Genomic DNA, 12804 nt, shown 5'->3' on the forward strand with positions numbered 1-12804 from the left:
GGAGCCTGATTCCGCGTGACCGCGCCCGCGCCCACCTGGGGCTAATGGCAGCGTTATACTGGGCGACTCCCCAGATTTCCCAGCCTCCGTTTCTTCCTCTGTGAAACGGGGAGAGTTCTAACACCTACCTACCGCGCCTACAGATCTCCACCAGAATTTGGGAGACCACAGCTCAGGGTGGAGGCTGCGGAGGTGGGGAGTGTAACCCAGTTGTGCAGGAAGGGGATGAATGGTGCCAGTAAAGACAGAAGTCCCGGGAGCCCTCAGGTCGAAGACATGGAGGCTGTCCTGCACCCCTGTCTGCTGCGCTTGCCTCCCCAGTTCCCACATACACCCTTCCCTGTTTCCATTTGGTTTTAGTAAAGGAGATGTTTCCAGAGTCCTCCCCGGCTAAGCTATAGCAGTCTAGGGAAGGATAACGTTTATTGCCTATTGCAATCCCGATCCTTATAAATTTATATTATTAATCTCCATAGTAGCCTTAAAAGGGTTTTTGTTTTATCCCTGTTTCTCAGCGAAAAAAGCCTCTGGGATATGAAAGTGCCCAAGGACATAAAGCTAGGAAGCCTTGGGGGCTGGAATAGAAACCTCTAGGTTTCCCAAAACCCAAGCTAGCCGAAAACCTTTGTCAAAGGCAGTGTGAGGAGGTCCTGGCTGTGAGGATCAAGGTGTGGCATGCTGGGATGTGGGGGAGCAGCCATAGGGGGGCTAGGAAGGTCAGAGGAGTGGGGGCAGAGGCCAGGGGATCTGCTGGGGTCACACCTTCCCTTAAGAGCACTCTGGATTCATCAGCTCCACCCCCACTGTCCCTGGCCACAAGAGCACCCCTGTGGAGCTCCTCCAGTGTGAAACTTGTGGCCTCATGACTGCACCAGGGGTGGGAGGGAGCCAGCTAGAGAAACGCCAGCTGGGCTGAGGCTGATGGAGAGCCTCACCCTGCTGCCCTGGGTCCAAAGCCAGGACTCCCCAGCCCCATTCTCCCTTCTTCAGCCTTGCCACATCTGTTAAACCTTAGAAAAACAATCACTGGGCACATGGCTGAGTGGCAGGTATCTCTATGCCATAAGCATTTATTCTTCAAAACCGTAATGGGAGCTAGGTCCTCTTAAAAGACCTGTTCTGTAACAGAAGAAACTGAAGCACAGAGAAGGTAAAGATCATGCTCAAATCACACCACTGGTCCACAGTGAAGCTGAAATTCACAGACCAGCAGTCTGGGTCCAAGCTCTTGCCCTTAGCCTCCTGCCCATCATAATTCATGCAACACACCCACCCAGCCGCTCTCCCCAGGCTTTCAGAGTGCAGGAGCAGATCAGATCTGTCTCTGCTTGACACAGCATCCATGCTCTCTGAGAGTTTGACCTCTGATTATGTATTAACCTTCAGGAGCTCTCACTGTCCCTAGGGACAGAGAGCAGACAAAATAAATCACCCCAGAGTAGATGCAGGAGGCAGAAAGTAGGGTGGTTTCCTTGCCTACTGGGACACTTGGACTGGGCCTGTTTTCACCCTTGTCAGGCACTCGGAAAGGGCAGCAGAAAGGAACTGATCCTGCCTGGGAGGCCAGTGCAGCAGAAGAAGCACTACCCCAACGCCTCTGTCCTCAGGGCCAGTGGACAGAGGCTGCCCAAAGCAAGAGGCTGGCCCACTCTCCAGACCGTGTCCCTCAAGTTGCAATCAGCAGCTACCACTTCAGAGCTGAGCTGAGTAGAACCTACAGGATTTCTCTTCAAGCACTGAGGTTGCTTTCCCCTTTTACTCCCAAGTTATCTGACACCTTAACGCAATCAGAAATGAGTTGGAAGGTCTCAGGAGTCTGAAGTAATTAAATCTATTAAACAGACATGTTAGAGTCTGTCCTAAGGGAGCAAAATCTGGAAGCATAAAGGAGGTGAAGAAATAAGACAGCCCCCCATATCTCTTCCTGTGGAGGTTGTATGTGTGCTTGTGAGATGTGAGGGAGCCAGTGGGGCTGTGCGCCCCTGGATGTATGAGTGTGGGTGAGTATCTGTGTGGGGGATGCCTCTGCTGTCTGAATGGGTCTCCATTAGGACATTTTTTGGGTGTAGTGTTAAAGTAAGCGCATGGGGAAGATCTAAGTGCGCCCTTGGAGATGGGTTTTCCTGCTCCAATGGCTGCCCAGGTTGAAGCTTAAGTATATCTCCTTGGTGTCTACCAACAGCCACTCCAGAGCACCAACTGAGGACCTTAAGGACAGTTGTATTAAGCTGCCTTGTTAAGGCACAACCACACTGCACAATGACCCACACTGCACAATGACCCCTGAGGAAACACCTGAGCTTTTCAAGTTTAGCCTCAGGACAAGCTTAACTCTACCAAAATGCTGCCACATAGCAAGCTCAGCCTCCTGCCCCACCCCCACCTGTCCAGATCCTTCAAGGATATTTCCTATGATTTTCAATTCTCTTGTTGCATGTTAGGAATTTTCAAACATGCTCATGGTTTGTCAGGATAGTTTGCAAGTGACGGAATGCATGGAAACTGACATAGCCCAACAGAAACCCTCATATCTACCAGCCCTACTGGGGGACCGCAGGCAGCACCCCTCAGCAGCACCAGTTCACTCAAGGAAGGAACTCAGTGTATTGACACCTTGCTACTTCCACATGAATTCTCCCATTTTCTATTTCTAAATTTAAGTTTTATTGCATGTAGGCTACCTCTAGTACATTTTGGAAGTCAAAGGAGACGAATAATAAATTAATATGTATTCTTGGAGTCCCAAGAGACCTTGCCTATTTGTATCCTTGCAGTCTTAGGAAACAATTCAATCAGTGAAACATCGACTAGACCCTGCTGGGCTCAAAGGCCATGGTGGTCTTGGCTGGCCTCCAGCCCAGGCCTGCTGTCAGGGCACCTTGGGTTGGTTAGGGGAGACGCAAGGTACTAGAGTACTAGTGTACAATGTGTGAATGGCAGAGGCAGGTTAGGACAAGACTTTCCTGGATATGAAAGAAGGATGAGCAAGATGCTGACTGATAAGAGAAACAGGAGAAGATGGACAGTTACTGAGATTCTACAACCAACCAGGCATGAGGCAGGCTCTCCAGACAGAAAAGGTGGTGTGAGTAAAAGCAGCAGATCTTGGGGTATCTTGGTGACCTACACACTTGAAAAACAAGGTGTCAGCCTGTGGGGAGTGGTCCTGTGGCAGGAGAAGGTCCTGGAAAGCCAGGGTTGGCCCAGACCACATGGCAGCCTGAACACCAGGCTAGAGAGTTTAGATTTTATTCTATAGACAATAAGGAACTACCGGAGGGTTTTATGTCAAGAGTAAAACAGCCCAGATGTACTTTTTAGAAAGATTTGATTGGGAGCAAGTGGAGACAGAAAGGGACCAAAGGGATCACAAACTGCTAGATGACCCCAGGTCAGAGACAAGCAGGCCCTAAACTAGAGTCCTGTGCCTTTCAAAGCTGTTGGGCGATGTCATGTGTGCCCTCTGAAATCCCCACTAAGTAACCGTAGGACATATAAAGATCATTGCCCTATTACATGAATAAGTGAGGTCAACAGGTTTATTGATATCTTTGGAAAAAATGTAGGGTAACCACGAGTAGAATTAAAACTAGCACGCCAACTATTCAAGTCACTGCCAAAGGCAGCAGCTAAAACTCTCAAAAGCTGTAACAGCAAACGCCAAGCACGATCTGAAAAAGAACCCAAAACCATACTACTCATAAAGCATAAAGTAAGGCAAAAGAAAAACCAATGGAATGGTTAAATGATAAAAGGAAGGGGCCTCCCTGGTGGCACAAGGGTTAAGTCTTGGCACTGTGAAGCTCTGCACAGCCACTGCAGAATGGGTTCCATCTCTGGCCAGGGAGGTGACCCACATGGCACCGCAGACCTCTCCTGCCTTGTCCACTGCTCTCTAGACCCACCTGTTATGCTCCCCACTCTGTCTCTGGTGACTCCTCTCACTGTCCCTGCACCTCCAACCTGTACCCCAGTTCTTGTATGCACAAAATCTTAAAAAAAAAAAAAGGATAAAAGGAGAGCCTCTAATTGTGGACTGTGTGTGACTATCATTTGTTGACTAAGTCCTCTCTGCCAGGTCCTCAACTGTTGTATAAAAGCAAACTTGGGCCAGAGACAGAGAAATGGAACTCTCTACTTCAGGCTCCAAGATGATAGAGGTCAATCCCAAAGGTGAGATGGGTCCCAATGCAACTTGGACCTCTAGTACCTAAGTAATATGAAAGCAGCTGAGAAAGGGGTGCTGGAGATTTGAGAAGCAGTCTAAACAGGGCTCTCTGGTCCAGTGAGCCCTAAGTGGGAGGTACAGGGTGTTGAATGTTCTAATGCCTTCACCTGAAATGACCTGAAGGCTTCCACCCCCACCCACCCACCATGCCCCAGGAGAGCTTATTATGTGGTTACAGTGGTGTAGGGGTCACAGAGGATGACCTGAGTCATACCTGGCAGATCCACAAAGGGGGTGGCAGCTGGCTGCCCTGATGGCCGAGAGGGTGCTGCTGCCTCAGGGTTGCCTGTGTGCCCAGGTTTGTGGGACAAAGGTCACAGGGGTGTGTCCTGAGGACCAAGATGAGTCTCAGTCTGAGAGCAGATAGGATTGTCATAGATCCCAGTCAAGAAGGATTGCTTGAGGGGGCTGATAACTAAGGTTTCCCAGGGCCTGAGAAAGGAATCAGTGTGTCCTGGGGAATTACTGGGGCAGGGGTGGGATATCTCCCACCTCAAGGGAGCTGCACATGGGGAGATGGTCTTCACGAACCTGTAAACGTACCCCAATGACAGAGAGAGAGGCCAGAGAGTTTGACATGATCTCATGAGTATCAGTCAGGGAAGAAATTCCTGGGCCTCTCCTCCCCTGCCTGCTCTCACCTTGTACCCTGGAATGGATCAAACTCATTTTGGTAAGCTGGATCCTCTACTGCAGCCATGTGGTATAGCTGAGGCTCAAAGGTTTGTTTTTTTTTTCCCCCCAGTAGTCAGGACATCCTAGTTATTGACAGAATGACCTTTGGTTACCTGTTACCCTCCCAAAGTCAAGGGACTTATCCTCAATTTCATTTAGGTTGAGGAGCAAAGAACAAACCCATCAGAGACAGTGGACGACAAAGACAAAGTCTGCTTTATGATCACATCTCATGAATCATGCCAATCCCTGCTTATCAGTGACACCCGGCTTCTCTCTCAGTCCACCAGGCTAGGAGACTGGTATGATTATAATCCCCATTTTACAGATGAACGACCTGGAGGTTACACAGCCTGTTCAAAGCCACAAGTAAGAGAGTCCAGAGCTCAGACAGCAGGGAGATCGAGAGCCCACAGGCTTAAGTGCTACCCTCTAGAGAAAACCAAATGTGAAGAGCTCTTGGTGCTCTGTAGATCTAGCCAAGGGAAAAATGCAGCTTATAGACAGAGGTGGGCATCACAGATTTATTTCTAACTGGGGGGAAGATGGTAAAAGTGGGGCTACACGGTGTCTATCAATTGGAACTTAGATAAGTAGATAATCCTGTTCACGGGATGGGTCGCTAGGCATCCATCCACTAAGCCCTGAACTATCCTTAGTTGGCTGCTGTGGTAATTACTAAGGTGTGCCCAGGTGGCCACCCTGGAAGGCGTGTGTTTTTCATTCATACAAAACACCTGCAATTTTGAGCCCATCTGTTTATCTTGGAGGGGCCTGGGGCAGTGTGGGAAGGATGCCGAACTTCAGCACTCTTCTTTGCCTAGTTCCTCTGCTCCATTTTGGGGGTCTGAGTAGTTACTGCTCAGAGACCAGATGGGCAGGCAGAGCCGATCACAGTGTCCTGGTCCTGTGTTCCACGGCCAGGTCCTCCACCCACTTCCCCACCTGGCAGCTAAGCCCAGGTCTCCAAGGAACAGGGGCTGAGTTTATAAATAGGAAAAAGCTTCCGAGGAGCCCGGGCCCCTGTGTGCAGCCTGCAAGAGGGGTTTGTTTTACCAGCATTATTGGATTTGCAGATAAGCAACAAGGAATTAGGCTGATCAGAAAGAGAGGGAGAGAACTTTCATTCGTTCATAATGCAGAATTTATCTAGCAGAGCCCTCTCCTTTGTCAAACAAAGAGCCACTGCCTATATATCCTCCAGCAAAGAACATTTTATTTTGTAACCTTTCAGAAAAGCCTGTGCGGTCGCTTCTTTGACTTGTTTTTCTCCCCTCATCTAAGAAAACCATGGTTTTGAAAATGTGAAATCCATTTTAAACAATCCTAATTCGAATTCACAAACCATACTCTCTAGCAAGAGGAACCAGACACTACAATGCCATTTAAACTATTTACCAAGTTTATGGCCCCTACACACACCTTCTTGCTCCACGGCCTTCCCCTTCCACTGCTGATGGGCTAGAAGAGCAGACTCTGATGACACCAGCTTGCTAAACAAAGTGTGTCCTGAAGGGTAGGTGCTACCATGTTACAGTTAGGTCAGTTCACCTCTCTGGCTCAGTTTTTCCAGCTCTGAAATGGGCATTCAAGTTTTAAGACCTATAAAGGCAGAGAGAAAAGAATACTAGACCCGGGCCCAGTCCTGGCTGTCACAAATGTGCTGTGTGACCCTGAGTCTTTCAGTTGTCTGTCCCTCATGAGGCCGAGAGCTTAGAACAGTCTTGAAGGTTACCCCCCAGCACTAAATTTCCCTGATAATTTTGACTCTTTGCAGTTTGGAGATGCAGAAAGATGATTCTAGTTTCTATAACTAAGAAAATTATGACCAAGAGTCTTATATTTTATAGAAGAAACATGGTGATGAAAACACACCAGATTGAGGATTGCTAAATTCTTGCCTTCTGTTCTGCCCCCTCACTAGATGACCAGGGACCAATCACCTGTGCTCGCCCCAGTTTCCTCCTCCACTAAGTGGGAGCAATGCCTGCCTCGCCTGCTGCACGGGGAAACGGAAGCTGTGACCACTCTGTCAAAAGTCCCAAGCTCCTGGAGATGTGCCAGTTTTTCCTAATTAGAGCTCCACTTATCGAGCCCGCATGTGGGGCCCGCACTGTGCTAAGCATTATGTGTATTATCTCATTGATTGCTCGCAGCTACCAGGAGGAGCTATTATACAGAAAGAAGCACAAGCCCTGTGGGGGGTCACAACAACAAGGATTTACTCAGCGTCAGCCAAAGCCTCTGCCATGGGCTGGAGCGCATGTCAGATGAGAATAAGAACAGGCAGTTCTGGGGCTGCTGCCCTCCTGAGCTTTGGGAATGGGGCTCCTCACAACCCCAGCATTTCCGAGAACAGCCCCTCCAGACCTCCTCAGGTGAGATCTGCCAGGGCTGCAGGAGTGTCGGGGGCAGCATCCCTCGCTGCCTTTCTCCAGGCTCTTGCCCTGATTTCTGGCTCTCATCACAGCCCGCCTCCTCCTTGTCTCCTCTGCAGGCGCCATCCTCCCTATTGCATCCTTCCTGCTCTTGCCAGCCTTGCGTGCCCTGGGGAGAAGGGCTCCATTCTGCAGGACTGGTCCTGGATTCTGACCTGGGCATGTCCTGCAAGTTGACCCTGTCCCACCCTTACCACAAGGACTTCTGGGGTCTCCTTGTGTGTTCGTCTAGTCCAGGTTACCCTGTACTTTGCCTTAGCCTCCTGACATCTGCTCCAAAATTCTCCAGGTCTCTATCTTGGGTCCTAGCGCTCCACAATTGAACCTCAGCCTCTGGCTTTCACGAGCCATTAGTACCCAATTTCCTGGCTCAACCCTGCCTATTCTTAATGTTGACCCACTGTACCACTTGGCTCTGGCACAACTGGATCTTTCGCAGGCATTCACCAGGGCAAGTAGTCAGAAACTCACTGTCACTGGCTAATATCCTCACTTCATCTGAAGATGCCATGCATGTCTTGGGTGTTGGAGAACCCGAGTTCTAGTTCTAAGTCCCTGGCTTCCTATATGAGTGTAGACAAACCTTTCCAAGTTTTCTTGGTCTCAATGTAGTAGGCTATAAGGCGAGGGCCTTGGAGTAATGTCTAAGGCTCTCAGTATCATGCAAGTTCCATTTCCTAGGGCCGCTTCTGACAACTGACATCAAATTATCCACTTCTCACCTCCAACCCAATTTAGCATGGAGGACACACACTAAACTCACCTTGCTCTCATACCACCAAACTAAAGCTATGGTGAGCAGAGAATGCCCTTGTCCAGTCACATACTCAGAAGACAGATACAGTGGGGCTCAAAATACTCCCTGGCAGTGGGTGTGAATCCCCTTTGTCCACATGAGTACAGGTAATAAGCAACTATGAACAACACAAACGGAAAAGTGAACAAAGTCCTAGAAAATCTCCAAATGGCCACAAACATATAGAAAAACTGGTTTCTTGATATTTGCCTCAAATTCAAACCATCATCAGGCCCTGCTGATATTAGATCCTAAGTATCACTTCAAATGTGTCCCTTGTTACCACCTCAGTGCCACCACCTTTGTCAAACTACTTCATTTGCGCTGTGGGATACCTGGGTGCTCCAGGGTGAGATGCCTGTAGCCAGATCTGCTGGTTTTAAACCAGGCCTTGCCACAAACTCCCTGTGCACCAGCAACTACTAGTTAATATATGTAAATCACTTCAAAAGTGCCTGGCACATAGTAAGGAGAAAGCTGTATGAGTTAGCTGTTGTTACATAATAATCTGCACCCCCTTTCCCTCTGGTCCCCTGCAGTCTGTTCTCACATGGCAGTGAGAGTGATCTTTTCTGAATGCAATTCTACCATTGCACCTGCTGCTTAAAAGCTTTCACCAACTTCTCTTGCTCACAAACCAAAAAAAAAAAAAAAAAATTCAGGTTTTGGTCTGCATTCAAATAAACTGGGATTGTATGCTGCCTTCCTCTACAGGGGGGTCTTGGACCTGGAATTGATCTTGCACCCACCCCTCCCAGTCAGGACCTTCTGCTGAGCTGGAGATTGTGACTCAGGAAGGATGAGGGTGGGACTTGACCAACAACCTGGTATTTTTTTAGTCCCCGAGTGTGACAGTGAAGCACAGCCATTAGTCTACCATCTTAGAAAAGAGAAATCACAATTTTACATGATTGGAAATGACACCCTATACTGGGGTCCTGAGAAAACTTAAGGTATGAATAAGAAAAACTCTGGAATCAAAAACGTTAGTAAGATCACCAGATGAAAAATTAAAAAAAAAAATCAGTAACATTTCCCTATAATCACAGAATGAAAATATAAAAGCTATCTCATTGACAATGGTAGAATTATGTATAAAATATTTTAACATAAGATTAATGAGACTTATTTGGGATCCACAGGAAGGAAATTATAAAATAGGACTGAGATCTGTAAAGAGAACTTGAATTAAATGGAAATTTCTTATCCCACATGATAAGAGGACTATTTTAAAGATGGCAATTCTTCCTAAATTAACTTCTTTTAAATTCAAATAAAAATCCCAAGGAGATTCTGAAACTTGATTGTGCATAGGATTTCGTAAGGTTCCCATTAGAAATGTGCTAAGGAATGAAGTGAAGCTCCCAGATGATTTGTGAACCCAAGTTCTGTGGTGAGAGAGCCAAAGTTACCACCTTGACTGGCAGCTGGTTTGATTAACTGTGTTCCTGAACTTTGTCTCATGCACCAACTGGTTCAATGATGTAATTAAGTGTCAATTCTGTACAAGTGAATGTGCTTTAACAATAAATAGGCTAATAAGAGATGTTTCTGAGGTAACAACTTTGAGAGAGAGGCAGACTTCTGCACCAAAGCAAAAAGATGTAGGGGTGGAAACAGACTCTACAGGAGGTATGTGCCCTTGCTGAAAAGTGTGGGTGGCACAGGAGCATGTTCAGGGGAAGCATGAGCTGGGCCTGTTCTCCAGATTGCCTACTCCACATAGGAAGCAGTTGAGGGCTCCCAGTCTCAGGGAGAGCCCCATCACTGAGTGCTCAGCACCAGCTATATCCTGAGGAAATGTGTCTAGCTGCATCGCATCCTTTCAGGAGGCAGAATAAGGAAGAGTAGCGAGGGAGGTAGGCCAAAGAGATGGTGTCACTAGTTTCTTTTTGCCTATTACACCCACTCAATGGGCCTCTTTTCCAGTTCCACAGGTGTGAGGTTAAGTGTCCAGTTTAACTGATCCTTGCTGATCCCCAAGATTAGGACAGCCTGGGATAAACTATTTCCCTGCTGTTAATACTTCTAGATAACTCAGGTAAAGATTATCTAGAAGAAAAAATGTAAGAAAAACAGGAGGCCCTCCCTGGTGACACAGTGGGTTAAAGCACAGCACTAAGAAGCTAAAGCCACTTCAGCATGAGTTCGATTCCTGCCTGCCCTGAAGATGTCCACATGGCGCGGCAGACCTTGAGGAAAAACAGAGGAGATCCTGATAATCACAATTAGTGAGAGGATCAGTCCCACTACATATGAAAATATAAATCTACAACCACTAAAACAGTGTGTTGATGGACACAAAGCTCACCTCAAACTTGAATGGAAGAAAATAAGCAACCGAAAAGCACACTATATTCTTTATAAGAAGGTAATTTAAATTCTAATTATCAAAAAGGAAGGAGAATACTAAATAAGAAAAGAGCACAAAACTGTGATGACTGAAGTGTAAGATAAAGTGTGCATATGGTTTCTGCAAGAGGGGAAGAAAACATTCCAGAGGTAGGAGATCATGGGCTGGTTTTCAGTTAAACTGTTAGTATTATAGAGTACTAACAGGGGGGAGTCTGAAGCAGCTCAGTTTGATTCTTCCCGGGTAGTTTATGCAGAAGAAGAGCAAAGATAGTTCAGTAAAGCAGAAGAACACTGGGCAAGAGGAAAGAATCTAGTCACCAGTTCTCTCAGCAGAATGCTCTTGGGTTAGGTCTTTCCCCAATCTGGGCCTCAGTGCAACATTTCAAACATACAAGATTAATTCAGAGGACTGGCCTTCCCAGCGCAGCCATTCTGAGATTTGACAATCTGGGAATCATTTCTGGTTTCTACAAACGGACTAGATGGGAAAACAGAACAGGCTGTTCTGTTCTGCACAGGTTCCTAATGCAAGCTCCAAGATGATTTGTAAACCCAAGTTCTGTGATAAGAAAGCCAAAGTTTCTATCTTGACTGGCAGCTGGTTCAATTAACTGTGCTCCTGAACTTTATCTCATGCACCACCTGGTTTAGTGATGCAATTAAGTGTTGACCAGGCAGGTCCAGGCAGATCCAGGGTTGTCCTGGTGGTATAGGGACTAGAGCCATTTGCAAAGTGCAAGGGGCTGCCTGCCTGGCAAGGCCAAATTGGTACAGGTAGCTTCAACCCTTCAAAATGCTTTTATAACCATTCTTGAAGTTCTGGAACACCAGCAGTTATTGCTACAGTAATCACTAGTCATTCCTCGTCTGTGAGTTCCATGACCCAGGATCAGGTCTGATTCTGCCCCCTGCTGCATGCCCAGCACAAGTACTGCATCTGACACCTTCCAGAAAGAGAAATAGGAAGGTAGGAGAGCCCAGACTTATCCCAGGTTTCCTGCTTACAGGTAACAGATTGGGAATTCAGAACCCAGGAACCTTCTTGCCCCAAAGCACAGCAGCCCTGCAGAAAGCTCAAACAGCTCAGCCTCACTCTCCCTGGCTATCCAAACTCTGCATGATCCTTTTCTCCCCAAAGAGGAGTAAAGCTCATCACCTGGTCCCTTATAAGGGGGTCTGGATGGGGGTCAGAGCACAGAGAGATGACCTGTCCCGAGGTCAAACCGGCATCAGACCTCTGGTCTGTGTAGACCTGCGTGGCACCCCCATCCTGACCACACCCAACCCATGCTGGGCCCTTCCGGATGCCCTTGATCTCCATGCCTGCCTCTGGTAATATTCTTACAGGGACAATGCTGTCCCACCAGCTGCCGAGTGAGCCGCTGGTCTCAGTTCTGAGCAGACCCCTGGCACTCGCTACTCTCGGAACACCTTGTGTGACAGAGAAACTGCTTAATGCATGTGATCCCGGCCATACCCCAGAGCCCCTACTGGTCTGGGGGACCTAAGAGCACCTCCTGCTGCCCCTTCCCCCCGTCCTCAGCCAACTCTAGGATGGCATGAATAACCACCGACTGGCCAGAAGGCTAACCATCTTGCACATGTCCACTTCCATGTCTGCCAGCTCCAAGCTAGACCCTGGGGTGACGCAGGGAAACGCCTCACACTAACTGCTCAGAGAGGGATGATTCTGAAGGCAACAGAAGTAGCCACAGAAACCAGACATGCCGTCTATTCATATGTATCTGACACACACATAGATTTATATATCTATTTTTCAGATAAGGAAACTAAGACTGTAACCCATCCTCTTGCTGCTCCCATATTAAACACTGCACATCCACCTGGCTAAATCCACCACGGCCCCCAGGTCCTATTAACTCAGCAGCTGATGTTCTAGTCCAGCTCTGCTCCTGGGCTTAGCAGAGGCACGCAGCCCCTTCTTCCATCTCCCCCCAATTTCCTACTTCCTACGCAAGGCCCACTTGGCCTAAGGTGGGAGCACATTCAGGTCTACACACATACTCAGTTCTGCTGCAGGTACCAGAATAGACAAAAGGAAGGAAATTGCCACTTGCTGAACAAGTTATCTGTGCTAAGCATCTTCATGACATCTTTTCAGCCTGTAACTAATATCCACATTTTTCATAAAAGGAAACTGAGGCTCAAGGACTTTTTTTTTTAATAAAAGAGGCTGCTAATATTTAGGAACATTAAGCTGAGGTCACAATAAAGGCCAGCGCCAGGAGCAGATCAGGCTCTGGATCTAAAGTCCACCCTTCTACAGCATCAAACAACTTCTGGCTGTCCAG

General features: G+C 47.7%; 1 protein-coding gene across 1 annotated transcript in view; it reads right to left on the reverse strand.

Annotated features, from left to right (window-relative positions):
- The window catches only part of TUB (tubby bipartite transcription factor), a 71611-nt gene that overhangs the window by 20352 nt on the left and 38455 nt on the right, over positions 1 to 12804 (reverse strand). The window lies entirely within an intron of this gene.

The sequence above is a fragment of the Condylura cristata genome, unplaced genomic scaffold (genome assembly GCF_000260355.1).
Source record: "Condylura cristata isolate star-nosed mole 26May11 unplaced genomic scaffold, ConCri1.0 scaffold00015, whole genome shotgun sequence".
NCBI classification, from domain to species: Eukaryota; Metazoa; Chordata; class Mammalia; order Eulipotyphla; family Talpidae; genus Condylura; species Condylura cristata.